We start from the raw sequence: 27,037 nt of genomic DNA, 5'->3' as shown, positions 1-27,037 counted from the left end.
TGGTGTTGAGGACTCTCAGACTGCTGAGTCTATATAAGGGTGTTGAGCAGCAAGCAGAATTCAGCAAGGAGCTTCTGAAGCTGAGCACAGTGAGAAATGCCTGCAATCTGGCTCCAAAGAAACTAGCTGAAGTCCACCTGGTGGTAAGAATGACTGTGAAAGATGGACTAAGGGTAAATGGCATACAAGTTAAATAGTGTTAAGAACTACACTTTGTGAACCAGACTTATGTAAACATCTGTTAACTGTCATTTAAAGATACAAAGGCCGGCACTTCCATGAGGCGAGGTCAAGCAATTAGCCTAAAGCAGCAGATCCAGTTCCTAACCCACCCACCCCATTGCACCGCTGCCAGCCCTACACACCCATACCATAACTGCTGCCACCACAGCACTCCTGCTCTCACCGCTAACACTGCAGAGTGGTAGTGGTGCAGCCATGAAAGCAGGGCCAAAGAGGAGGCCTGGATCTGCAGGTGTCAGGGTGTCAGGAGGGCAGCAGTGAAAGGGCATTTTGCCTAGAGCATCAAAACATGCCGGGCCACCCCTGAAGAATACAGTGGCCTTATTACAGCAAACATAAGTCTTAAATGTAACCAACTGAAGTATAGATGAAGGCTTTTGTAAACAGAATAATATCAATTTGTGGCAGTGGTTAGAAGGTTTTGAATGTATGTGCACAGTGGGAGTGGGGGAAAAGTAAGAAATGCTCCACAAGCATTGGTGAATTAGCAGAGTTAAATAAAAGCTGGTTCTCCATATATAAAGAAAAGGCAGACTCACCATAGTATTATTTTTACTCATAGGAGTCCATCAGCAAATCATTCCCATGAGTTATTGCAAGGCAGTAAGGATGTATTTCTATGGGATGCCTCCAGATTTTAGGCACTCATATCTGATTTGAATTAGGCATGGGCATAAATCCTATCCAGAGGGGTGACTTGTAGAAATGTTATTTCAAGTGCAAATTGCATTATGGAAAGCAGTCCTCATCCAGTAAGTGTCTGCAAGGGTAACATGCCCTTTCAATTACGGTTTTTGTTTTAAAAAGGGAACATCTCTTCCTGTATTGATATCACAATTCAAAATGGTAACTTTGCTACCTGTATTATAGCATTAAAAGATGCTACCTGTGATCTATAACAGCAGTGCCTTTAACATGATAGGTAATTCAGTTCAAAACAGAAATTAGCCACTGACAACCTCTACATCATGTCTGGCCCCTAGCTGACAACCCAGGAGGAGGAAGAGGAGAGGCAAGAACATAAGAGCTGACCATCACCTCCTAATCTTGCCTTCTCTTCTCTAAGTTGCATCTCTCTCCTTCCATTCTGCTACAATCTCTCTCACACTAACAACATCCTGAAAATCAGTTGATGCAGAAGCAGTACTACAGTACATGAACTGTTACTAGGCAACTCCTCCATTCTCTCCACCCCAGAAACATTTAATGTTGGAGGGGTGAAGGAAACAACAGTGGCTGGAAGGGGCAACAGGTCTTTCCGGGGGGGGGGGGACCAGGCATAGGAAAGGGAAAGCACAACCTGCCACCTCCACTTGCTACTTAAGATAGCCCTCAGGAAATCCTATTGCCAACTAGGTTTTTTTTAAGGGGAGGGTTACAGTGCAGAAAAGTATTGGTGCTGATTATTCAATAGAAATCTGTAGTAACACCTTGATAGTCTAAACCCTGAGCTCTGAACAGATTTTAAAGCAGGACAGCTTCTTTTACAACAGAAAAGTCATTCACCCTTAACGGTCCATGAAATTCCTATGTTACAATGGACTCAGATAGACATTTTAGCAAGGCAGGTAGGAGCCAGCTGTGGGCAAATTGCAAGCCTCAGTCTTGAACTCAAACCAGCAGGACCTCACACTACAGAGCAACCTATTTAATACATTAAAGAATGTGCTTTTTTATGGGGGAGGACTTCCTGGGGTTGTTTTTAATTATATAAATAAAGTAATGTAGTAAACCACTTTTGGAGAAACTTACCATTAGAGAGAAAACATCAAATATTGGACAGCTCTTTCTGGGACCACTTGTGAGGCTCTACCAAACAAAATCATTCTTCTGTAACAGCAAGGACATCATTCTATGAAGATAGCATTAGATGCCACTTGGAGATGCAGCCAGATGTAATCTACAGATAAAGAAGAAGAACATGTTTTATAAAGCAACTCTCATTACAACACTCCTAAATCACTGACCTTTTACTTAGCTTCAAGAGAGAGTAGTAATAATTCTTAGTATTTACATCACACTTGCAGTGTTCAAGGGGCTTCGCACATGTAGTCCTGCTAAGCCTTACAATAAGACCAAATGGTAGGTCTGTATTATTTGCAAACTGAAAATTGGAGTGAGATGTGAAGTGGCAAAGGTCACTCAGTGAATTCAACCCTAAGTGTAGAATTGAATAGTGAATTCTCAACTCTTGGCTATCACATTGGGCAACAGATTCCTGCATTGCAGGGAGTTGGACTAGATTACCCTTGTGATGCTTTCCAGCTCTATTATTCTATTAATTTGTCTAATCCTCTCTGCTGGGACAACCATTTCCACCACAGGAAGGACTAGGATCATCAGTCTTATCAACTCTAATGAAAAAGCATTATTCACATAAATTTCTACTAGAAATGCCAGAGAGTCCAATGACCTTGTACCTTGTGGGAATAAAACAGTCATTTTCCCATTAGGGATTCTGAAAGTTGAAGTCCCAGTGCCCTCCCTAGAAGGAAGTGATGTTCCACAATGGAGCTGGAGTATCCTATCACCCACTTCAACTGTCTTCCCTGGCACCACAGGTAGGTTGTTGGGATGCTTAGCTAACAAAGGAAGAAGGCAGAAGAGAAGAATGCAGGCTTTTTGTGGGCACGCAAAAAGACTTGAAGTTATTAGAAGGTGCTTGTAAAAGTGTGAGATTGTTTAGCTCAGGGTGTCCATGCAACCTTTATTTTATTTTGTCAGAAAGCATAAATTAAGCATAGTTCCTAGTACAAATGACATGTCTCTGGATCTCACAGAAATATGTCCCTTCCTCAATTTTCATTATCAGGCTACCACAGCTATTAAAACACTGCTTGATTTCTGAAGTATGTTCCAGGGCTCCCTCTGCTTGAAAGCCACCCGGTGTGCTGACTGTGGAGAAATGCCCTCTGCAAATTCTTTATCATCACTTCTTCTTCCAGAGGTAGGCCATGGCTCAAATTAAACCCTGCTACTTGAGAAATTAATTCCTTACCACCTCCCTTCAAACTCTCCACAGAGTCACTACCTTGAAATTCCCTGTCCCAAGAAAACCATATGCTGATAATTACTGCACAACACCCAAGCTCCGAAATTATCATTGCAGCTGGCTCATAAAAACAATTATTACAGCTCTAAGAGGAGAATGAATTTAGTCCTGCTGAATGACATATTTCTGAAGATGTGAACTTTGTACATAAGACAGCAGCTTATATGAAGATGAGCTTTCAGTACATTTCATGCTTTCTGTAGCGTAGCTAGTTACTTAAAGGCCACCATTTAGTCCTCTTACATATATAACTTCAAGGATTAGAAGGGAAAGTACACAAAGTGCCATCCATGATAGAAGCAAGTTGATTCAGTACAGAACCAATGCCACCAAGCTCTAAAGGCCTCTTGGCTCAAAATGACTTCAGCAAACTACAGTCATGTTCTGACTGTGGAGCTATGTAAAGCAATCTTTACTAGAAATATGTCCTACTAAAGCTTACCTCAGACAAGTGTTGTATAGGACTCAAGGCACTATGTTCATTAAAATACTACCATGACAGTCCAATAGCATGCATACCTAATTGCAAGTAACACAGAGACCCTATGCAAAGTTGGCACACCTAAGGCCATTGACTGCCTCCTATTTCACAAGTCCATCCATGTTGATCTTTCAAGAGTTGCTGCTTCAAGTTGCACCACCATTTGGGATGCAGTGGGTGGTTGACACAGGGCACAACTTTTTCAGCAGTACCATCAAGGATGTGAACCTCCCTGGAGGTTAAAGCAGGGGTTTTTTCAGAGCCTATACAACCTGCTCAACATCTGTGGGACTAGTTTTTGCCAATTTCACTCCTGTTGAATTGAGCTGTTATTCTCTGTCTTTAGTTTCTGCTTATCAAATGTCATGTTTCATTTTTTCGACTATTGTTTTTCTTTTTATTGTGGATTTTTACTATCATTGTTGCTATAACAATTCATTCCATTTTTGTTGGCCTACTTTCTGACAGTACAGTACAGTATGGGTTTTGCTACTGCTCATTTTATTAACTGCATCCTGCAATTCTGTTTCAGTTCATTTTTATTTCCATATGAGCTAAAAGCTGTATCATCATTTCCAGTGCAATCCTAAGCATGTTAATTCAGAAAGAGATCCCACCATATTAAATGGGGCTTACTCCTAAGCATGCATAGGATCTGAGCCTTAGACACCATTCCTAAGCATGCTTCATAGGGAGTAAATGCAACTGAACACAAGTGGACTTACTTCTGTGTAGACATGCAAAGGACTGATTTGTAAGCTGCCTTGTAAATCAAGTTGGATATATAAATAAAATAAACTGATTAATTTCTAAATAAAATAAATTAATGACCTTAGGCATAATTAATTATGCATAGAATTGGGTTTCAAGTCCCACCAACTTAGGTGGAATTTACTACCAGACGGATATGCATATGGGTGCAGCCTAAAATTGTACTTTAAGTGAGGCTTACAAAATCATCAAAAGGTATTGAATCCAGATTCATAAAAATGTACTAGCCCACCTACCTATTTACTGACCCATTTTATATTTGGCCCGTCATTGCATAGTGATCTCATTTGCTGCTATATTAATATATGAGAGACAACAATAGCTTAAACAAGATAAAACAGTAACTCATTTTAAAAGCTATTCTGGTTTATTGCATGAAAGAAACAATCTTACCTGCCACAGTGTCTAGGTATGCAGCTGCTTGCAATACAATTTTAAATAATGGATTCTATCAACATAACATTTCAAAGAACCAAGAAGACACAACCAAGTTTATTTGGTGGGCATCTCACTAACAGCAATACATACCTCATTGTGCCTATAATCTTTTAAAAGCTCCACTTGCATGCCAAGAGTCATCAAGATGTTAAGGTGCACATCTATTTTTATTCACATCTCAGTTTCCAATTAGAGGCAATTTGGTTGGGGGCCCGTAAGTTAAAAATAGACATCTCTAATGATGCTTGCAAACCCATTAAGAATATTTCCTCCCCCTAAAAACCCTGCAATTTTGTTTTCACAATTTTTCAGTAACATACTTGATTCCTAGTTTCCCCACTCCCACCACTTTCTGTCCTTATTAAAAATCCATATTTTGACTATCCCTGATACAAATATCAGTTGTGCATTAACCCCCCTGTGCTGCATTGTTTTCTACTCTCACTACTGCCAGTCTAGCAACCCACTGATAAAGCCTCTTATAATCTGCCTTTTGGAAATCACTGTAGAACTAGAATGGGCAATATCTACTGCATTTGCAAAGCTGTTCTAGAAATTTTGGTTTCAAGTTATATAAATCAATAGAAGACATTATATTCAAGTTTTTAAACTAAAAAATTTTGAACAGTATGCCAGATCTCTAAGTAAAAGGAGCTAGAGAGTAGACATTTATTTTTTTTAAAAGCAGAGACACAAATTGCACCCTTTTGTACAGACAAATTAATTTTGTCCTAATGTCAACTCTAGTCTCACAGGTTCTGGAAGTAATAAAAATAACTTGCAAAAGCTGTTTACCAGAGGTAAATGTGGGAATAATGTACACACTACAAGCAACAATACTCCCCCCCCCAAAAAAAAATGTTTTACTAATGGGGGGGTGGGGCAGCAATTTTCTACCTCCACCAACTGCCTTTAATACCCTTGAGTTCAAATAATGTCATTGAAATACAGCAAAAACTGGCAATGACAAAGCATTGCTGAGTGTGAAAAAATGATGTTTGACTTCATAACCATTCTAAGCCAACGGCTTACAAAACTGTAACCCAGAGTTCCTTGGAAACTTATCAGAGGTCAAATAATGGCAACTTCCTTGAATGACAACTTGTCTGCAACAACGCATCTTCTCCTCCAACATATAACGTAGTTGCAAGTGAACAAAAGCACAATTCTCTGACATACTCTCGTGGCAAACAGGTTGTGAGGAGGTCCAACAGGTCTGGTCAGTACCCTATTTCAAGTACAGTAATCCTCTACATTCTACAACATTCCAAGGTCAGCAAGCTAGCAGGTCAGACAACAGCCTGGTAGCACCTTGGTGCACAGAATTCAGCAGAGGAAGCAGGCTAGGCTGTGAGGCAGAAGCTGGCCCAAACTTACCCAGTCAACTTGATGGCTGAGGATTTGAACTAGGTTATCCAAAATCCTAGTCAGACACTCTAACCAATACACCATACTGTACTAGCTTTTAAAAAAATGTCAAATGTGCAGGGATTTTATGAGAAATGTTTAAGGGTTCCCTTAAGGAAGATTGAAACCCCCTGATCTAATTATCTTTCACACAGTACATATAGAACTTGTTTATCTGTGGAAGTTATACAGGCAACACAACAACAAAGGTCATCAGGGGGCTCATAAAATAATAAAATACAGAAAACAAATTTCAGCATAAAACAGTCAGCAATCCAGTTTCACAGCATAACTAAAAATACAGAACAGATAAGCAGTGGATTTAAAAGTGAATACTGCAGGTTTTTAAAGGCCTGAAATCATCATCATCATCATCATCAGGTGCCAAAATGACCATAAAGGAATCAGCAGTCAAGCCTCTCTATGCAGGTGTTCCACAACAAAAAGCTACCTGACTCATATAATTCGGTGGAGGCACCTGGAACAGGAGCTCTGAATAATATCTCAAAGTCTGAGTAGCAATATATGAGAGGATTATCTTTCAGTTACCCTCATCCTAAGCCAATAAGGGCTTTAAAGGTCAAAAACAGCCCTTTGAATTGGGCTCAGAAATAGACTGGAAGCCAGTGCAACTGATTAAGCATTGATACAATACACCAAATCAACCAGACCCAGTTAAAAATCTTCCAGCCTTATTTTTTGATGCCATTTTCAAAGGCATTCCCATATAAAATAGACTGTTTAATTTGAATGAGAGGTAACTGTGGCCATGCCATCTACATCCAGAAAGGGTCATAGCTGGTATATAGTAGTGCCTCGCAAGACGAAAAGAATCCGTTCTGTGATTCTCTTTGTCTAGCGGTTTTTTCGTCTTGCGAAGCAAGCCCATTGAAGGATTAGCGGATTAGCGCTATTAGCGCTATTAGCGGCTTATCTGCTGAGCAAATCAGCTGATAAGCGGCTTAGCGGCTTAGAAAAAGGGGGGGAAGGGAAAAAACCAGCAGGAACTCGCAAGACATTGTCGTCTTGCGAAGCAAGCCCATAGGAAATTCGTTTTGCGAAGCACCTCCAAAACGGAAAACTCTTTCGTCTAGCGAGTTTTCCGTATTGCGAGGCATTCGTCTTGCGGGGCACCACTGTATTAGCCATGGGAAATAAAAGGTGTGTAGAGTGACAGAGGCCACTTGGGCCTCAAGTGATAATGCTGGATCAGTAAGCAATCCTTTCCAAAAAAGGTTAACATCACTCACTTGGGTGGATGAATCATCCACCAGGGGTAGACCAAGTTTCACCTTATAAGACCTCATCCTAACTGTTACTGCACACACTCTGCAGTTCAGGAGACCTAGAACCTCACCTAAATTTTATGCGGAAAAAGAGATAAAACTGGCTCTCAGTGGTGGTGCTTCAAACCAAATCTTGGGATGAGCTCTTCCAACTGTTTTATGCAACTGTTACACAGTTAGAAGAGTAGAGAATCGTAGGGCATCCCAAAGCCTAACTGCCAAGAAGTCAATAAATGGTCCCCAGCACCAACTTCTGGAATCAGTTATCCAAGTAGTAGCAGAATCACCACCAATGGCACCTTGAACATCCAGCTCAACTAGTCTACTGATAATTCCATGGGCAATGCTATTGAAAGCTACCCAGAGATCCAAGATAATCAATACTATTGTTATTATTTGTAGCTTCGAGAACACTGTCCAACCACTGTTCTTGAAGCCACTGTTCTTGAAGCTACAAACATGAGCCTGACCAAACTGTGGGAGGCAGTGCAAGACAGGAGTGCCTGGCGTGCTCTGGTCCATGGGGTCACGAAGAGTCGGACACGACTAAACGACTAAACGACAACAACATTGTTATTGTTAATATTCTCCCTCCCCTCCCCCAATTTATATCCTACCCTGCTTCCCAAAGAAGCCCAGGGCAGCAAACACATTAATATAATTACAAACACTAGGTAAAAACATTCCAAAATATTGTACTCTCCCCATCATTCATTCCCAGCAAGATCACCCCACAGGGCAGCCAAGGCAGCTTTTATCCCACAACCAGCCCTGCAGCACAACTGAAACTGATTCAGAAAAATCCAATGGTACCTTAACTGGGAGCTACATCATTTTTTCTTCCATACAAGTTTCATTTACTACCACAAACTAATTATCCTCATCTAAATTTCTCATCCCTTAAAATTTTATCCTGGCATATTATCCATAACGAACAAAAAATATCTTTCTAGTGGCCAGAGGCATCTAGAATTCAGGTTTCCTGATTCTGGCAAATGTCTAGCTGACATATGATGACTAAGAGAAAGGCCATGTTTTCTTTGCTCTTTGCAGAAGCAATGAAAAGTGTCATATCATGGTAACTCTAGCTAGGCAGAATTATATAAAACTTTTCAAGAACACTCTTGACACAAGCCTTGCAGCAGAAGCCTTATTTAGATGCTATGGCCAGATTTTATGTACTTAAAGTTGTACTGTACTATATTACACTAACTTTTACCCACAGAAAACCCATTGAAATGGCAAACTAACTTACTTTCAATGGATCTATGTTAGTGGAATACAACACCAATATATTTTACACAGATTCCCTTTTAATAAGTAGGTGCAGTACATTTACCTGCCACACGTCTGTATCAAGTTGTTGTTTTTTAAAAAAAATACTTACTCCCTTTCTCAGTTTAATCCCAGCAACCTGCAATGTTGGTTAGACTGAGAGGCAGTGACTGGCCCAAGGTCACCCAGTGAGCTTCATGGTTGAGTGGTGACTTGAACCCTGAACCAGACAGTCTAATCACTTAACCACACTAGTTCTTAAGAATGTTTACATTCTTATCTCTTCACCCAGAAATTGCATAAATGCTGAGAAAGTCATTAAAAACAAAAATTAACCCTCTCTCAGTATTTTCACATTAAGGACTACTACGGTGTAATGTTTTAAGAGAAATGAGGGAACCTGTGACCCTCCAACTGTTGTTGGAACTCCCATCAACCCCAGCCAACATGATCAGTGATCAAGGATCATGGCAGTTGCAGCCTGAAACTATGGGGGGGGGCACAAATTATATGGCCCAGCCTTATAAAGTCAATTTCAAGTCATAAACTATTATTTCCCCAAACCATTACACGTATATCACCTGAAGTGACAGCTTTAATTGGTCTCAAAGCAGCAGGTGAATTGACAGACACAAAGGTGAGAGGTGAGAAGTACTTGACAAGATTCAACCAGTTTTTTTGAGACACAATGGAATTCTATGTAAACTACATTGTAAAAGTGATGAGTTTTTTGGTGTGATTGAATGAGGTGCCCTAATGTCAGAGTGGTAAAGAGTAGAAGCATCTGTGGATACCATTGGGAATGTAGGAAGCTGCTTTACACCAAGTCAGACCATTGGTTTATTTAGCTTTATGATGCATATACTGACTGAAAGCATCTCTCCAGGGTTTCAGGCAGGAGATGCCAGAGCTGAAGCTAAGGCCTTCTGCATGCAAAGCATGTGCTCTCTTACTCAGCTATGGTTCATTCATCTGAGGTACTCTGATTCAGGAGAGATACAGAAGGGTCTAGGAATGGAGGGTAGAAACTGGGTCTATGAAAACAGTAGATGAGAAGGCAGCAAGCTAGGGAGAACCAGTAGGGTTTGGGAGATTAACTCCTCTATACGGCCTCTTCTTCAGTCCTCTGAAGTGTCCTGAGAAGACAGAAAGGAGAACTGCATTTGACCTGGAGCTGCAAATAGAGGCATAGCTAGGGGGCAGGGTACACTGGTCGCCACACATCAGAGGGTGGCACTTAGTGTAGGGCCCACAGCACGCCCGAGCCACACATCTCTCCTGGGAGTGACGCAGTGGCTCGGGCACCTGCCGGCTCTGCGCTGCCCAAAATGGCAACATGGAGCTTGTGTCTGCCCGATGCCTCCCCCTCAGCCACCCTACAGCTGAGGGGGATGCAGCGGACAGACTCCTTGGAGGTTCCGTGGCGCACCCTGCCCTGGCTTGCCCCACCCCCATGGGCACAGGGCGAGCACGCCACCCTGGGCACCCGAGCGGCTAGCTATGCAGCTGGCTGCAGAGTTGAAGAACTGCACTTCATTTTGAAATAGCCAGCTTGATAGTTGACTGCATATCTCTAGTAAACATTTAACATTAGTATTTTCCCAGGTAAATGAGGGGGGGGGGATACAACCCTAGATTAATAGTGTAATCCTATGTACTCAGAAGAAAGTGCCATTGACATCAGTGGGGCTAGCTTCCAGGTATGTTTGTCTGGAACGGCAGCTTTGGATGTTTTGCACCACAAACTTAGTACTCTAACAACATTACTGAACTTAACCCTAGGCCCCTACATCATGGGCTAATCCCTGTTCCTACTGTCATGGAACACGGTCCTGTTACAAAAGGAGCTCATCTTTCAAAGGAGCTGTTTGAGATGCACAGCCTTGCAAGCCAACCTACTGTATATGCCAAGGTTAGCCACTGTACTCCAGAAGATGTGGGGATATAGTTTCCATCATACTTGACCACTGGACCTGCTGGCCAGGGCTAATGGGAGTTGTTTAGCCCAACAACATCTGAAGGACAACATGATGGTTACCCCTGATATAGCCATTTTGGCCTACAAGTCATAGAGGCAAAATATGTGTCAACCACTATTAATAGTAAATGGGTGTTTTCTAATTAGGAAGGCACAGAGGCAACTCTAAGGTAAAGGTAAAGGGGCCCCTGACCATTAGGTCCAGTCGTGGACGACTCTAGGGTTGCAGCACTCATCTCGCTTTATTGGCCGAGGGAGCCGGCGTACAGCTTCCAGGTCATGTGGCCAGCATGACTAAGCCGCTTCTGGCGAACCAGAGCAGTGCACAGAAACGCTGTTTACCTTCCCGCCAGAGCGGTACCTATTTATCTAATTGCACTTTGACGTGCTTTCGAACTGCTAGGTTGGCAGGAGCAAGGACCAAGCAGTGGGAGCTCACCCCGTCAGGAGGATTCGAACCGCCAACCTTTTGATCGGCAAGTCCTAGGCTCTGTGGTTTAACCCACAGCGCTACCCACGTCCCTGATGAGGCAACTCTACCTGACTGCAAAGTACCAAAACATGTTTTAACTTTGATGGCACAAATAATTATGCTGCTGGATACCATAGGGCTGCTCAGTAACCCAAAGACAGTGGGTATGTTTGCATGTCACGCTAAACCAAAAGTGAGAAACCTGAGGCTCTCCAGATGTTGTAGGACTCCAACTCCCATCAGCCCCAACCAGCATAACCAATAGTCAGGGATGATGGGTGTTGTAGACCAACAACACTTGAAAGGTGTGAAGAGCTACACATGCCTAAAATATGAGAGCACACTGACAAATTCAGGCAGGATGTCACTTCAGCCTGGAGAAGACGCATCCAAAATGGTCCATTCCACTTGAGTGAAAAGTTTGCATAATCAGGAATAAGCTGTTGAATACAAACATTTATTACTGAAGCTTCTCTTTAGAAGGCCTAATATTTTCAAGAGAGATTTAAAAAAAAAAAAAGCTGAGAAGAATCACCTCATGGATTTAAAAAAAAACTATTAGACTAAAATATGTACTGTGATTACTAGTGAACCTGTTCCTATTCAAGCTAAATAATTTCAGTGCAAAGCCTATTTTATAAATGGATAATTAAACCTTCCTTAATGGGAACTTAAAATAATGATGCTATCTAAGGGATGAAATTCCCAGGACAGTATATGCCAATTCATATACATAACACACTACGACTCTTGACTGTTCAAATAAGCACATTCTGTTAGTACAGAAGAAGCGGAGCAGCAAAAAAGCATTACAAGAGCATTAAGTCATTCTGTTTCATCAGTGTTTTGCTACCCAATTAGCTACTTCAAACATAACAGGAAAATCTCTCTTTGAAAACCAGCAAATATCGGAAAAAACAACACAGAACTATTGAAGAGGCACAAGAACATCAAAGTGATCAGAGGCACAGTACCTGCTGAAATCAGCTTCTGGGTGCAGAACCAGGGAATCTACATTCCATTTTAGGTACAATAGGGGTGTTTGGAGATGCCTGCTCTTCTAGCCCTTTCTAGCTCTTGCTTCCAAGTACGTGCATGTACTCAGTTTCTGTTTTGATTTTTTAAAAGGTTCATATAATTCTGGTCATCTCTTTCTCTTTTTCCCTGTTCCTTATTAAACCAGCAAGCTTTGCTCACTTGTTCCATGAGCTCCGGACGAGATGTTCCCCACTGAATATTTGGACAAGAAAGCAGGAAGCCTGCCTTCTCACAGGAGCCCAAAGGAGCATTCCAACAACACAGACCTAATTGCTGGGGAAATGGAGAGGGGAGAGGGAGAAAAACTTCACACTTTCTGGGTTTGGGGGCGTACATTGGTGTAGAGAGAAATGAGATAAAAGAAGTGGCTATCAACAGCCCGCCAAACCAAAAATACATAGTTGCTTAAAAAAAACCCATGTAAAATGCTATGGCTGCGGAAGGAGAGAGGTTTCCAAGGGATCAAAACAAGTATTTCTCTGCTTCTCTCCAAAGCTTCTGCAAAGTAAACCAAATCGCACACACCATGAGAGTAAAAGAATTTACACAGAAAGGAAATGCATGTACATAGTGCCAAATAGCAAGAGCCAAGGCACACGCAAGCAGCATGAAGCAGGCAGAGGGGATAACCAGGCTTGCTGGGAAAGAGAAGAAAATTGGCTTAATATATTCAACCACTTAAAAAATGCCCAAGGATCAAAACTGCAAAAAAAAAAATAATAGAATAAGGTACACTCCTGAGCTGTGAAATCTACATCAACTGGAATGCTTTGGAATGAGACACAAGCTATTAAAATAAGCAATATGGGGCATCTATAACAGTACAGTACTTGCTTTTTCAGAGTCCTGGATTTTAGCCTTGCAGCGACATGATTTCCAATTGGTAAGATCTCTCCTCCTCCCCCCACTCCCCCCCCCCCAAATGCTGGGTGAGGAGGACAGATATCTTCTGTGGCAGGGGAAAAAATGAAAAGTTTTTTTAAGCCTTTGTTAGATTTCAACAGCTGGGCAATGACTAGAAGCACAGAGGGGCATGGCATAGCTTTGGGAAAACAGCAAGCAGGGTGAGGGAAGAGAGTGGAACAGAGACCATGGAAGTCCAACACGTTTGACTGCTGTTAATGCCCCAGGGACCTAACAGAAATCTGGCTAAAGGGTTGGGGGCGGGGGTGATCTGGCAAGCAAAATACCGGTACATCAAGTGCACATCTAGTGGAGACTCCATGAGATATGATGCCCTGCTGGGCACCCTGCCAAAGATGCTAATAGTCAAATGTGGGCTGGGAAATAATGACTTTGTGACATTCTCCATCTCTCTCCTCCACATATAGGCTCAGAAAAGCAGGATTGTGCCACTTAGGCCATAGTCACTATGTTCCAAGCCTTGAACATATTGCCCTCACACTGCCACCTCAATGAATTCGGCTGCTACACCTTTAAGACACTCTGCTTTTAACTCACCTACTGACAAAACTTAAATGAGGGGCGGAGACTTTCAGGCCCACAGGCAGAGTGTGGCCCTCCAAGGCTCTTCCTCTGGCCCTGCTTTCCACCTTTTTCTTTTTCTTTCGGCCTGGCTGGAGCATTTTATTTACTTACTTTTACATTTCTGTTCCAATTTTCCTCCAAGGAGCTCAAGGTTACACACACAGTTCTCCTCCCTATTTTATCCTAACCACAACTTTGCAAGATAGGTTAGGGCTGAGAGTCGGTGACTGTCCCAGGGTCACGCAGTGAGCTTCATAGCTGTGTGGAGATCTGAACCCTGGTCTCCCCAGTCCAACACTCTAACCGCACTGGCTCTTGAACTCTGATAACACCTCTTGCTTCCATGGATGGAGGATAAGCAGAAGTGTACAAGCATGTGTAGCAAACTGGCCTGTTGTACCGAGGTAAAAATTCACATTCATTGCTCAGCTCACATTTCCCTCAAGGCTTGCCCACCACTGGCATGTGCCCCCCCCAAAGCCTTGGGCTTTAAAAGCTTCCCCACCCCATGGCTCTGCCCCATAATTTATTTTGCGTTAACAGGTCTGCCGAAACGCACAAAAAGTACTGGAAGACAACAGTTCCTCTGAACATGCCCAGAACGCTTTCCACCACAAAGGAACCAGGGACCTCCTCTTGAATCACGAAAAACGCAAACTCCAGCCTTGGCATCCCTACCTCCAAGCTCAACCAAAATGAATCAGTATATTCTGCCTTGAGCGAGAGACCAAGGACACCTCTGACCATGTACAAAGCGCTTTTCCCTCGAGGCTGATGATACGGATCTCATATTATACCCTTGGTAAAATAATCCCCGGCCAGCCAAGAGAGGGGTGTGGGGAGAGACAAGTTTCAGGAAAACTGAATTTAGAACCGATTTTAAAAGGCAAAAAAGGCGCAGGGGACAGTAGCACCATCCCTCCCGCCGGGATGAGCGTTCATGGAAGCGGCAAAGCCTATTCTCGCTTTCCCTCAGGCGGGTCTGGGGACGTGCAGACTGAAGGGACGGCAACATACCCGTTGGCACCACAGACTCCTCCTCCTGCTGCTGCTGCTTCTCCTACCGACTGAGGAAAAATTCACGGGGGGCGACACCCACCACCTCCTTTCTCCATCCCGCCCGCTCCAGCCGTGTTGGCGGCGGCGGCAACAACAGCTTTGCGGGCATGAGGAGAAAACGAGGGGAAGGGAAAGAGGCGCGCGCGGCCCGCCCCCCTCGCTCCTCGGCCCGCCCTCAGGCCCGCCCAGCGCGAGGCAGGGGGCGGTTTGGGCGGGAAACTCTTCTGAGGAAAAGCTGCCGCTGCCGCGGCTGCCGTCCTAATTTGGAAGAAGCAGAAACACCCCGCGAGTGAGCGCGAGGTGGGCTTCCAAGTAAGCATGCGCGGAGCTGGGGGGATTTGAGGCTGCCGTTCTACGCATAGGAGAAAGCTCAGCTGAACTCCCTTTTGCGGGGGGGGGGGGGAGTGGAGCGCAAAAGCTGTGGCTGTGTATATGGCGCGGGGGGGGGGGCCAGCGTAGCAGCTGTGCTTAATTGTTATTAATAACGCGGGGCTGCAGTCTTAAAAGCTGCCTTTTCTGCGGTTGGGTGTAAGCTTCCCTTGAACTCCGTGAAGCTGGCTTCTGGAAAGGCAGAAATAGGATTGCAATAACAACAGGGCCAAGGCGGGAAGGCAAGATTCAAAGGGATGCTCTTGGGCATATTAAATACTGCACTGCGAAGTGCGCATGCAGGAAGGATGTGGCTGGAAAGCTCTTGCACGTAGACCCCTCATGACAACCAGGAAATGGCTATGGGTACTGCTGACCGGTGAAAGGACAACTGCAGGTGGTCTGAAGTGGTGCAACACAAGAAGACTGCCTGCACTTATTTGTTTTATACCGTTTGTATCTTGGCAGGCTTTTGCCTCCAGCAGCTTCAACACAGCTTATATGAATAAAGTGGTACCTCGGGTTAAGAACTTAATTCGTTCTGGAGGTCCATTCTTAACCTGAAACTGTTTTTAACCGGAGGTACCACTTTAGCTCCCGCTGCCACAGCACAATTTCTGTTCTCATCCTGAAGCAAAGTTCTTAACCCGAGGTACTATATCTGGGTTAGCGGAGTCTGTAACCTGAAGCGTCTGTAACCTGAGGTACCAACTGTACTAAGAATAATAAAAAAGCCATTTAAAGCAGCAGCAAATAAAAAGCAGCAGAGACAACAGGTACAAACTATTAACAGTCTCGGTCTGAAATGCAAATAAAAGCACATACGATTAGCCATCCTCCACTCTGTACGAGAACATAAAAAGTTCTTGTGGGATCAGGCCAATGGCCCATCTAGTCCAGTATCCTGTTCTTACAGTGGCTGACCACATGAGAAGCTTGCAAGCAGGACCCAGACTTTTCCTAAATGAATTCTACACACTAGAGAGCATTTCCCCCATCATTACCCCCATTGCTGAGATTTTCAGCACCTATCTATTTTGGATGTTACCAGCACCTGAAGATACTCAGTAGTGGCTGGGGCAACCCATTCAGATGGGTGTCATACAAATGTTATTGTTGATACAAAAGCCTTCCTTCAAGCACCTGGATCCTAAGTCATAGAGGGCTTTAAGTGTAAGCACCAGACCATAGAAACAGCCTGGTAGCTAATGAAGTTCTTTCAACACTAGTGAGATAAATTTCCATCAACCAGTCCCAATCAGTATCCTGACAGCTGTGTTTAAAGTAACTATAATAAAAAAATTCCTTCCAGTAGCACCTTAAAGACCAACTAAGTTAGTTCTTGGTATGAGCTTTCGTGTGCATGCACACTTCTTCAGATACACTTCAGTATCTGAAGAAGTGTGCATGCACACGAAAGCTCATACCAAGAACTAACTTAGTTGGTCTTTAAGGTGCTACTGGAAGGAATTTTTTTATTTTGACTATGGCAGACCAACACGGCTACCTATCTGTAACTTTAAAGTAACTGTAATTCCTGAATGCCCTTCAAACTCAGCCTCACATATTACAGTAGTCAGTCCTTGATGGATAGCTGTGGCCAGGCTACCATTGGTGAGACCTCAAGTGAAGTTCTTGTCTCAGCTGATGAAAGGCACTCCATTTGGAAAGAGGTGGCCTTTGGTTAAAATGAAGTGAGTGCCCAAAATCTGAACAGTGGACTAATTCAGCTAAATTCATTGTTATTATTTTAATTTATATCCCAACCTTTCTCCCAAAGGAGCCTATGAAGCAAGGGATATCCAGCACACACCCATCTAGATCTTGCTGAACTCTAGTTCCCATCTTCCCTGGCCATTAGCTGTGCTGGTTTCTTGTGAGTCCAATAACATCTGGAATGGCTACTTCTGTGTGAAGTACCGTATTTTTCGCCCCATAAGACACACTTTTTCCCCTCCAAAAATGAAGGGGAAATCGGGGTGCGTCTTATGGGGCGAATGCCTGCAAGCCTCGCGCGCCCGGCAGGAGGTCCCACCAGGTGCGCGAGGCTTGGGGCGGCAGCCTGTCGCCCGAAGCACGGGAAGCCCTCTGGAGGGCTCCCCCTGCTTCCAGCGAGTGTCTGCAAGCCTCGCGCACCCGGCAGGAGGTCCCACCAGGTGCGCGAGGCTTGGGGCGGCAGCGGACTGCTTGCGCGCACCTAGAAGCTTGGGGCGCGCTGCACGCCCCAAGCTTCTAGGTGCGCGCAAGCAGTCCGCTGCCGCCCCAAGCCTCGCGCACCCGGCGGGACCTCCTGCCGGGTGCGGGAGGCTTGGGGCGGCAGCGGACTGCTTGCCGGCATGCAGAAGCTTGGGGCGCGCTGAGCTCAGCACGCCCCAAGCTTCTAGGTGCGCGCAAGCAGTCCGCTGCCGCCCCAAGCCTCGCGCACCCAGCGGGACCTCCTGCTGGGTGCGGGAGGCTTGGGGCGGCAGCGGACTGCTTGCCGGCATGCAGAAGCTTGGGGCGCGCTGAGCTCACCACGCCCCAAGCTTCTAGGTGCGCGCAAGCAGTCCGCTGCCGCCCCAAGCCTCGCGCACCCAGCGGGACCTCCTGCCGGGTGCGGGAGGCTTGGGGCGGCAGCGGACTGCTTGCCGGCATGCAGAAGCTTGGGGCGCGCTGAGCTCAGCACGCCCCAAGCTTCTAGGTGCGCGCAAGCAGTCCGCTGCCGCCCCAAGCCTCGCGCACCCGGCGGGACCTCCTGCCGGGTGCGGGAGGCTTGGGGCGGCAGCGGACTGCTTGCCGGCACGCAGAAGCTTGGGGCGCGCTGACCTCAGCTTGCCCCAAGCTTCTGGATTAGCGCAGGGGTCCGCTAGCCCTGGGAGAGGCGCCCGGCTCTCCCACGCTAGCGGAGACCTTGCCGGCACGCAGAAGCGCGCTGAGCTCCGCATGCCCCAAGCTCCTGGTGTAGCGCAGCGCACCTGGGGGGGAAATAAAATTTTTTTCCTTTATTTCCCCCCCTAAAATCTAGGTGCGTCTTATGGGCCGGTGCGTCTTATGGGGCGAAAAATACGGTACGTATTAAGATACAAATATAAGTTTATGATGTGCAGTTGCCATAAGGTAACTGGCAGTTGCTATCATAACGTAACTGGTGTTTGTTGGTCCTTTTCATTCTTATTCTAATCATGTTTATGCAGAGCAGAAATGAGGAACCCACGGCCCTCCAGATGTTGCTGGACTACAGCTCCCTTCATCCCTGGCCAAGTCCCATCAGTCCCAGATAACATATTCAGTGGAGTCTAACATCATCCAGTGGTCACCAGATTCTCCATATCCAATTCAGACATTAGTCTGAGGCCAATGGAACTTATGTGTTTCCAGCTAAATGGGCTTAAGAAGCAACCATGGAATTATACTTGATTGAAAATTGTGGGTAGTAGCAATCAGAATTAACTGGTAGCACATTCAATAACATGTGTATATTATGTATTTTCCCATGGGATTGCACTGACCTATGAATACATGAGAAACATCATACTTTGAGATATATTTATTCTGAGCTATTAGCCCAAGCAGATTTGTCTGCTCCCCTGCCTATCCCCCCTTTAGGGCAGCAACACTGCAGAGTCACTGTTCTCATATTTTAAGAGACTACATTTAGTCTCTTCTAATATGTAATCAATTTGTAATTGTCTAGGTCATTTTGAGTTTTAATCCAATCCTCTTGCAGCAGCTCTTAACTTTGCTTCTTATGCAAGCCTGAGGGGGAGGAGCAAAATTCAGCAGACCAGGTAGAGAGGTTGCTTGTTACCTCTGCTTCACCTGATCTATTAACCACGCTCTTCATCCTACTGCATATCTCTTGCATAATGCATTAGCAAATCATAAGTCTTTGCAAGATCAAGCCCAAAGAGTTTCTGCGTGGCCTGTTGTTCCAGTTTGACTTAATTGATGAAAAAACATACCTTTCTTTAAATGGGTGTAACTTTGCATGTGAAGAGCCCTTCAGCAAAAGTAATCATAATAATAATAAGGTACAAAATAAACTTGGACTGAAGAGGGAGTACAATGAAGAATACAGTTCTTAATGCAACCATAAGCAGCCCACAGAGTTACCATAGATTCCACTTATGTCATTAAATGTAACCTTACTATACAATGGGCCTGTGGTCGTAGACTGAAGCTGCACACTGAATTCTTACCCTGTTAGCCATGATACTTAAGAACAGCATAAGAAATAATATCCCAATAAGGACCAAGATACAGGAGTGAATATAACCAAATAAAAAATGCCCATTTTATTATTCCTGGCTTCTTAGCAGCTAACTTTTTATGTTTCAACAACAAAAGAGGATATACAATATTTGCAAAAGATGGGTAAAGTGGTGTTGGTGGTAGTTTAAATATTAAATATTAAACTACCTTATATATACTCCCATTTTCAGTGCTCTACAAATATTGAAAATATCATGTATTTAATAAGAGAAATATTAACACACAGGCTTGATATTGTTGGGAATGCTGATATCCTCATAATAGCAGTAAGATGAAAGAAAAACTAGCATTCAACGTCCATATATTTAATATATGATTCTCCCATTTTGTAAATTAAACTGTTTGCAATATATTTAATATTAATATTTAATTGGTATTTTTTCTGTAAACAAACATGTATGTATGCAGCAAAACCAATATTGCTAATAAACGTTTATGTAAATAGTTAACTACATGTTACCAATAATCAGACTTTGATTTTTAAGGCTTTAAGAGGTGTTTTTTTTAAGGTTGCCCAGGGCCTTGTGGGCTGGACCTCCCTGGCATAGAACATTCAGTGTGTGATTTAAGGAACTGAAAGACTCTGAATGGTTGGCAGTTCTAATAAATGGGAGTTGGTAGTCAGTGAGGAAGACCATTGAGATTTGACAGCTGAGGGAAAAGTAGTTCTGAATGAGTTTTCTCCTGACCTTAGACGACTTCCGTTTGACTTCCAAAACGTTCAGAAACCAAAGCGTGGCTTCTGATTAGCTGCAGGAAGCTCCTTCAGCCAATCGGAAGCCCCGGAAACCCCATGGATTTTCGGCTTCCAAAAATAGTTTGCAAACTGGAACAGCCACTTCCGGGTTTGCGGTGTTTGGGAGCCAAAACGTTTGAGAACTAAGCTGTGCGAAAACCAAGGTACGACTGTATTTTATTTCTCCTCAAGTTATCCAATTTTGTTCAGCTTATCCAGTAAATAATTGTTATGAGTTGGAGGGGGAAGATCCCCCTAAATTCTTATATTTAATAAATATTATAATTTGGCTAATATTTGGAGTATTAAAAGAAGATGCCAGGTGCAGTGTAAAAATACAGGCTAGACCGGGTTTTCCTGTTCAAGAGATGGCTAATAGAGGGGCCATTAAGGAACAAAGGGATCAGAGTACCGGGCCATTAAGAGCGATTGACAATGCAAATGCTGTCCTTCTGTGAACAGAGACAGTAGAATTGGGAGGGGGAGGTTGTCAGGGTTACAGGGGTGGGATGTCACCACAGGAAAAAAATATCCTTTTGCAGAAGGTTTTTGAAAAAGTGAGAAGTAAGAACAGGCAGCACTCATTGCAGGCTGGCTGGGAGATGCTGCACCCAAAGAGTGGGGAGCATGGCTGGCTTCTGCTCTGGACCCAAGCTTGCTGAAGCCGTGGGAGAAGCAAGAAGAGACTATCTAGGGATGGAATGTTCTGCAATACTTCTATCAAGGGTAAAGGTAAAGGGACCCTGACCATTAGGTCCAGTCGTGACCGACTCTGGGGTTGCGGCGCTCATCTCGCTTTATTGGCCAAGGGAGCCGGTGTACAGCTTCTGGGTCATGTGGCCGGCATGACTAAGCTGCGTCTCGCAAAGCAGAGCAGCGCACGGAAACGCCATTTACCTTCCCGCCAGAGCGGTTCCTATTTATCTGCTTGCACTATTGATGTGCTTTCGAACTGCTAGATTGGCAGGAGCAGGGACTGAGCAACGGAGCTCACCCCGTCGCAGGGATTCGAACCACCAACCTTCTGATCGGCAAGTCCTAGGCTCTGTGGTTTAACCCACAGCGCCACCCGCTCAAGGGTATATATGTGTAAATAAAATCATATATCTTAAAGACACTTCAGTCTCCACTGTGCCTCAGTTTTACAATGGAAACACAACCCTGGGTAAGCACCACACACACACAGAGGAATCTTGCTACCACTCTGCAGAGAATGGGGTTGGCATGTAACAATATTATCAGTTTCTTTACTCTCTGGACGACATCTATGTTTTTTGACTCTGCTGACAGGACTGCACTCCTCCGAAGGCTTATAATTTCCAAATAGGAAATCTGCCGTGTTTTCTTGTGCTTGGATATGAGATGAGAGAGGCATCGTGTTGCACATGAGTTAATGGTTTTCCTAATAAATCTTGCCATGACTCCCTGTGTAGGTGGTTATGCAATGAAATGGGAGCAGCTTTTTTATGAAGGGCTTGGTAGGAGTGGCACAGGTTATAAGTGTGCCAATGAGTCGTCCCCAACTAGCACAACAACCACACTCAGTATGGCAAAAAGAAAAGGAAAACATATGAGCAAAATTAGCATGTTGTGATTAAAAAAAAAAATCCACAACATACATCAGCAATATGAAAATATTCTCTGCATAATCATACTGAAGAAAAACTGGGTGTTTGGAAATGTTTTAAAAATATCAAAAGGGGGCAGAGGAATCCAACGAAATTTCAAAACTGATGGGGCAAACAAATTGTATGTAGTGAATCTGAAAGCTAAAACACTCCAAGTCACACTCTGAATCCAAAAGAAACCTTGTGGCCAAGAGCAACAGAATCAAACAGGAGGAACTAGAAATCTCTCTTACCCTTCGGGCACTGGCTCCATGGGGTGCCATGAACACGTCTGTAAATTTAGCAAGAGACGTACCGTACATTCAGGAGAGCAAATGAAAAAAAATGCTTCAGTCTCACTGATGTTAAAGGCACGTCAGCATTTTTCAGAGTAAATTAGTAATTAGTCACGACTTTGGTGTTCGCTGCCACAAATGAGTGAAGGGAGTTTCCATTGCTGATAGCAATCTGACCTCAGTAATAAATGTTGACAGGATCAAAATATGGGCCAGGTTAACTGAGTCATTCCCAAAGGGTTACATTCCCAAACATGGGTTACAGGAGGACTGGTGCTGCGTTTCTACAGTGCACAGATGGGGTGGGACTGTTAGTAAAGGACAACTGTATTTTGGAATATAGACCCTTAAATCACTGGTCCACCTAGCTCAGCACTGTCTACACTGATTGGCAGCAGCCTCCATGGTTTCAGCGAGGGGCCTCTCCCAGCCCTAACTGGAGATGCCAGGAATTAAACCAGGGCTTTCTGCTTGAAGACAGAAGTGAAAGAGAAATCCAAAACAGCTGATGTGCCACTTTGGGAGGAAATATTGGGCTATATTACCCTAATCTCTCTTTGAAACATCCTTATCGAAAACCTCCCAGATGTTTGGTATTAGAAAAATCTGGCCTACATATGTACTTTTAAAGTATCAGACTTGAAAGTTGTTCTGTTTTTTAATGAAGAAAATCACATAGTCTGATGCAATACTTGGGAAAGTAATCTATGATATATATACACAAAATATGATGCCATTTATGACTAATCCACATATTTGTCGACTATGTAATTAGCATAAGCATAAGAGATTAAAGTCATCCAAGGACAGTGCAAGAAAATTGCTTGCACTCTAGTTTTCTCTCCTTTTCTTGAGACCTGTGCTTTTGCTACTGAAACAACCTTTCGCAGCCAGTTTTTTAAAAAGATAACCAGCTGCACTGGAGCAGCTGAAACCAAAGCCACACTAATGATGTTCACATTATGAAAACGAAAGTTATACTTTATATTAATCCTAGTGGTGCAGCAATAAAACTGCTAGCACATTTGCAAAGCCAAGCAGGGTCTGGTATGGATTCAAACTGGATGGGGAACTGTGTGTGTTGAGATTCCTGCATTGCAAGGGGTTGGATTACACCCCCTTCCAACACTCTGCTTCTATTATTCTAAACTGTATGCAAATGGGATAAAACTGAGTAAAATGCCCAAAAGCCTTACTACTGCACACCGTAGAAAGGGTTGTAGTGCTATTCTTGACTCGTGGACTCATTACTATCATCTGTGGTTGCTTGCTTGTTTCTTTATATTCCACCTTTCAGGAGTGGGGATGTCCTCAAATGGAGCAAAGTGTTCTTCTTTCTAGAAAGGAAGCAAGTTCCTTGCAGTTGCTCCTTCTTTGGTCGATGGATGGGGCCATGCTGATCTTCCTTGGCCAAGAGGTTGATGGCCCCCAACTTGGCTAGCTTTAGAAGAGGATTAGACAATTTCATGGATGACAAGGCTATCAATGGCTACTAGCCACAATGACTGTGCTTTACCTCCACCGTCAGCTTAATAAAAAACAACAACCTAGCAGTTTCATAATTGTATAAAATGTTATGAAATGGCTATTTTAAGCAAGCTTACCTGATGCTGTTGAAATAAGTGAAATCACTTTAAACAGCGGTTTAAATCCTTTAAACGCTTCTCTCAAAGAATACTGGGAAGTGTAGATTGTTAAGGGAGCTCACAGAGCTACAGTGGACAGAGTGGACAAGCAATCACTCTTCCTGGGCAACTGGAAATTGTAGCTTTCTGAGGGGAAGAGAGACCGCCTAACACTCAGCCCCCTTAACAGACCACAGTTTCCAGGCTCCTTTGTGGTGGGGAAGCCATTACTGTTTAAAGTGGTCTGGTACTACTTTAAATGTATAGTGAAGATAGGGCCTTTGAGTGCTGCTCTTTTGTTGTTCCTAAACTCAAATCAGTCACACTTTACAGACCCCTCAAGTGTCCCTATTTTCCAGGGACAGTCCCTGATTTAGAGAAGCCATCTTGGCTTCTATTTTGATCCCAGAATGTCCCGCTTTTCCTTAGGATGTCCTTGTTTTCATCAGAGAAATGTTGGAGGGTATGGAGTTATCTGACCCCCCAAGCAGTCTGAAGGCAGCCCTGTGTAGGGAAGTTTTATTAATGTTTAATGTTTTATTGTGTTTTTATAAATGTTGGAAGCCACGCAGAGCGGCTGGGGCAACCCAGTAAGAAGTGTGGGGTATAAACAGTATAATTATAATTATGGAATGGGACGTCCCAATTTTCATTGAGGAAATGTTATAGGGCATGGACTTAGTATAGACCCATTGAAATTAAGGGGCATTGGTTCTAATTCCAAATACATGTATTTTGGTTCTAAAAAAGGATTAAAACTTTTGTTGAATGGTCTCTTCATGGAGGCTCGCCTAAAATCAACCTTGATATCTTTTCAATACATGAAGACCTGTTAATTTACCCATGTTTTCCAGAAGGTCACCTAAGCATGCTTTAATGCTGCTGACAGCATTTTACTAGCTCTGCTGGTTTTACTGTTTTGATATGTTTTACTACTGCTGTTTTAATAGTTCATCTTTGTTATGTTTTTAATTAAGCCATCTGTCCCTGAAGCTGTAAATCTAAAGGGTGGCATATACACGATTAAGTAAACCAATAAAACAAAACCAGCAAGCTTTCCTTGTAGACCAGACATGGCTCTGATATTTTGTTAAGACATAATTTGGAATTAGATTGAACTGAAGCTGCATAGGATTATATATATATATTTCTAATTGGTCAACATGAATGGTCCATAACAGCATAACTTTTTTAAAATTGATGTGCATACAGAATCAGGTATTCAGGGAAGGAAACTGACAACAAAACCCTAGGCCAGTTAGCTAGACACTTTCCCTGGTGTTGCTTTCAGCTAGGGTAGGCATGGTGTGGAGAAATTGGATAGAGAAATGCTCCCCCCCCCCATAACACTAAACGCCAACGAAGTGGAAGAGTGAGGCAGATAAAGTACATGGCACATAGTTGAACTATGGCATTCGCTCCCACAAGAAGTAGTGACAGCAACCATTAATGCTTTAAAAAAAATTAGACAAATTCACGGAGGAAAAGGTTGCCAATGGCTACTAGCCATGATTGCCATGCTCTGTCTCCACTGTATGCCAGTTGCTGGGAATCACAAGTGTACAGTGGACGCTCAGGTTGCGAATGTGATCCGTGCGGGAGGCACGTTCGCAACCCATAGCGTTCGTAACCCACAGTGCCGTGTCTGCGCATGCGCGGGTAGCGATTCGGCACTTCTGCGCATGCACAAAGCGCAATTTAGCTCTTCTGCGCATGTGTGAGCACTGAAACCCAGAAGTAACCCGTTCCGGTACTCCCGGGTTCGGCGTGGTGCACAACCCGAAAACACACAACCTGAATCGTCTGTAACCCGAGGTATGACTGTACTCAGGTCCGGGATGCTGGACTAACTGGGTCCTTGGCATGATCCAGCAGACTCTTCTTATGTACCTTTCAAAACACTCCTCTGTCTTCAGAGCGGCTGTGAAAGGACAGCTGTATTTGAAAGATGCCTTTATAGGAGGGGAGGGAAACTTTTGGCCACCTGGACTATTTATAAATAAATAAGAAGGCAGGCAGGTGGGGGCTGGCTGAGGGGGAAGGCTGAGTTTGATGTGGCAGTTCCCCACTTGCTCTAATGGACCATCCTCCGCTGGTTAGGGTCTCGCCATGCACAACATTAACAGCTTGATGCTAATGATGTGATAAACAGTTATGTATACAATTAAATCCCAATTGTTATCAAAATGGCAGCAGTGGGGAGGGGAGATTTCAAATTCAGAATGTCTGCCTTTCAAGCAAAACTGACCCCCCCCCATAAGTCTTATTTTACAAAGAAAGAAAGGGTGGTTTGTGGGGGTATGAAAATTACAAATAATGTGAAGGCTTTCAGCTGGAAATTACTGCTGGCAGCTTCCTGCCTTATCAAAACACCTCTGGGCATGCTTCCCATTTTGGAGCTCTCTGGCACCTTGTTATTTATTTTTGTTTCAGCAGCAAGAAGACAACAGGTGAAATGGTTTCTATTAGTTTTATTTGTGCATTAGCCCCTTTTCTGAAGAAAATGCAGGTTGATGGGTAGGGGAATAAGTGGCAAGCCCTTATTGTGACGTAAGTATGTTCAATGTACCTTGTGTATGGTCTTTAACCATCAATCAGTTTCCTTCTGCCTGTCTTCAGTGACAAAATGAAGAAACAATGGTGTTTTCAGACTTCAGGCTTTTAGCATTACCCAGTCATTGTACTTCTGCAACAAACTATACGGGCAGCAGTTTTTCACCAGTGCATCTTTGGGTGTTATGTCCACCATATCAGGCATAACTTAGTGGTGTGGGCAGAGGAGTACCAAAGCATGCCATTGTAGCAGCAAGTTAATTTTTTCATGTATATTTTAATTTGCATTAATTCACTTTTTAATTTAGCCATTTTGTGTGAATGCTTCAACAACAAAAATATAGGTTTCGTTTTTGCCGACTTTTGTGTCAGGATTTTCACTGTTGGAAATATGGCAACCTTTCACCATGCAGAGGATAGTTACAAGCAGAGAAAATGCTAATGAACCAGTGTGCACGCCAGTATCTCCTATGGTGTTCCTGAAAGTTATCAGAATATCCCCTACAACCCACCCCCCAAAAAAGCTAAAGAACATTTTGTCAGAAGACTTCAGAATTCTCTTCACCATTGCAGAAGACTCTGGCATTAGGGCTTTGTGCGCAGCATACTTTT

General features: G+C 43.7%; 1 protein-coding gene and 1 long non-coding RNA gene across 6 annotated transcripts in view; one reads left to right on the top strand and one right to left on the bottom strand.

Moving 5' to 3' along the window:
- The window catches only part of LOC309518699 (ankyrin repeat and fibronectin type-III domain-containing protein 1-like), a 373,330-nt gene extending 358,227 nt beyond the window's left edge, over positions 1-15,103 (bottom strand). For 4 of the 5 annotated variants that reach the window (XM_082199043.1, XM_082199047.1, XM_082199045.1 and 1 more), the window contains exons 1-2: positions 14,947-15,102; positions 1,996-2,143 (exon numbers count right to left, since the gene is read on the bottom strand). The gene's annotated coding sequence lies outside the window, so the exon portion shown is untranslated. Of the gene's footprint in view, positions 1-1,995; positions 2,144-14,946 lie in introns of all 5 variants that reach the window. The other variant, XM_082199046.1, reaches the window with a different exon arrangement.
- Positions 15,104-15,170: 67 nt separating this feature from the next.
- LOC309518771 lies at positions 15,171-21,169 on the top strand. The gene is made up of 3 exons (XR_014213601.1): positions 15,171-15,300; positions 17,138-17,273; positions 18,531-21,169. It is a non-coding gene; the product is annotated as an uncharacterized lncRNA (long non-coding RNA).
- Positions 21,170-27,037: the final 5,868 nt, after the last annotated feature.

This window comes from Podarcis vaucheri, assembly GCF_965113315.1.
Source record: "Podarcis vaucheri genome assembly, chromosome: 14".
NCBI lineage: Eukaryota > Metazoa > Chordata > Lepidosauria > Squamata > Lacertidae > Podarcis > Podarcis vaucheri.
This window is presented reverse-complemented; position numbering and strand designations above follow the sequence as displayed.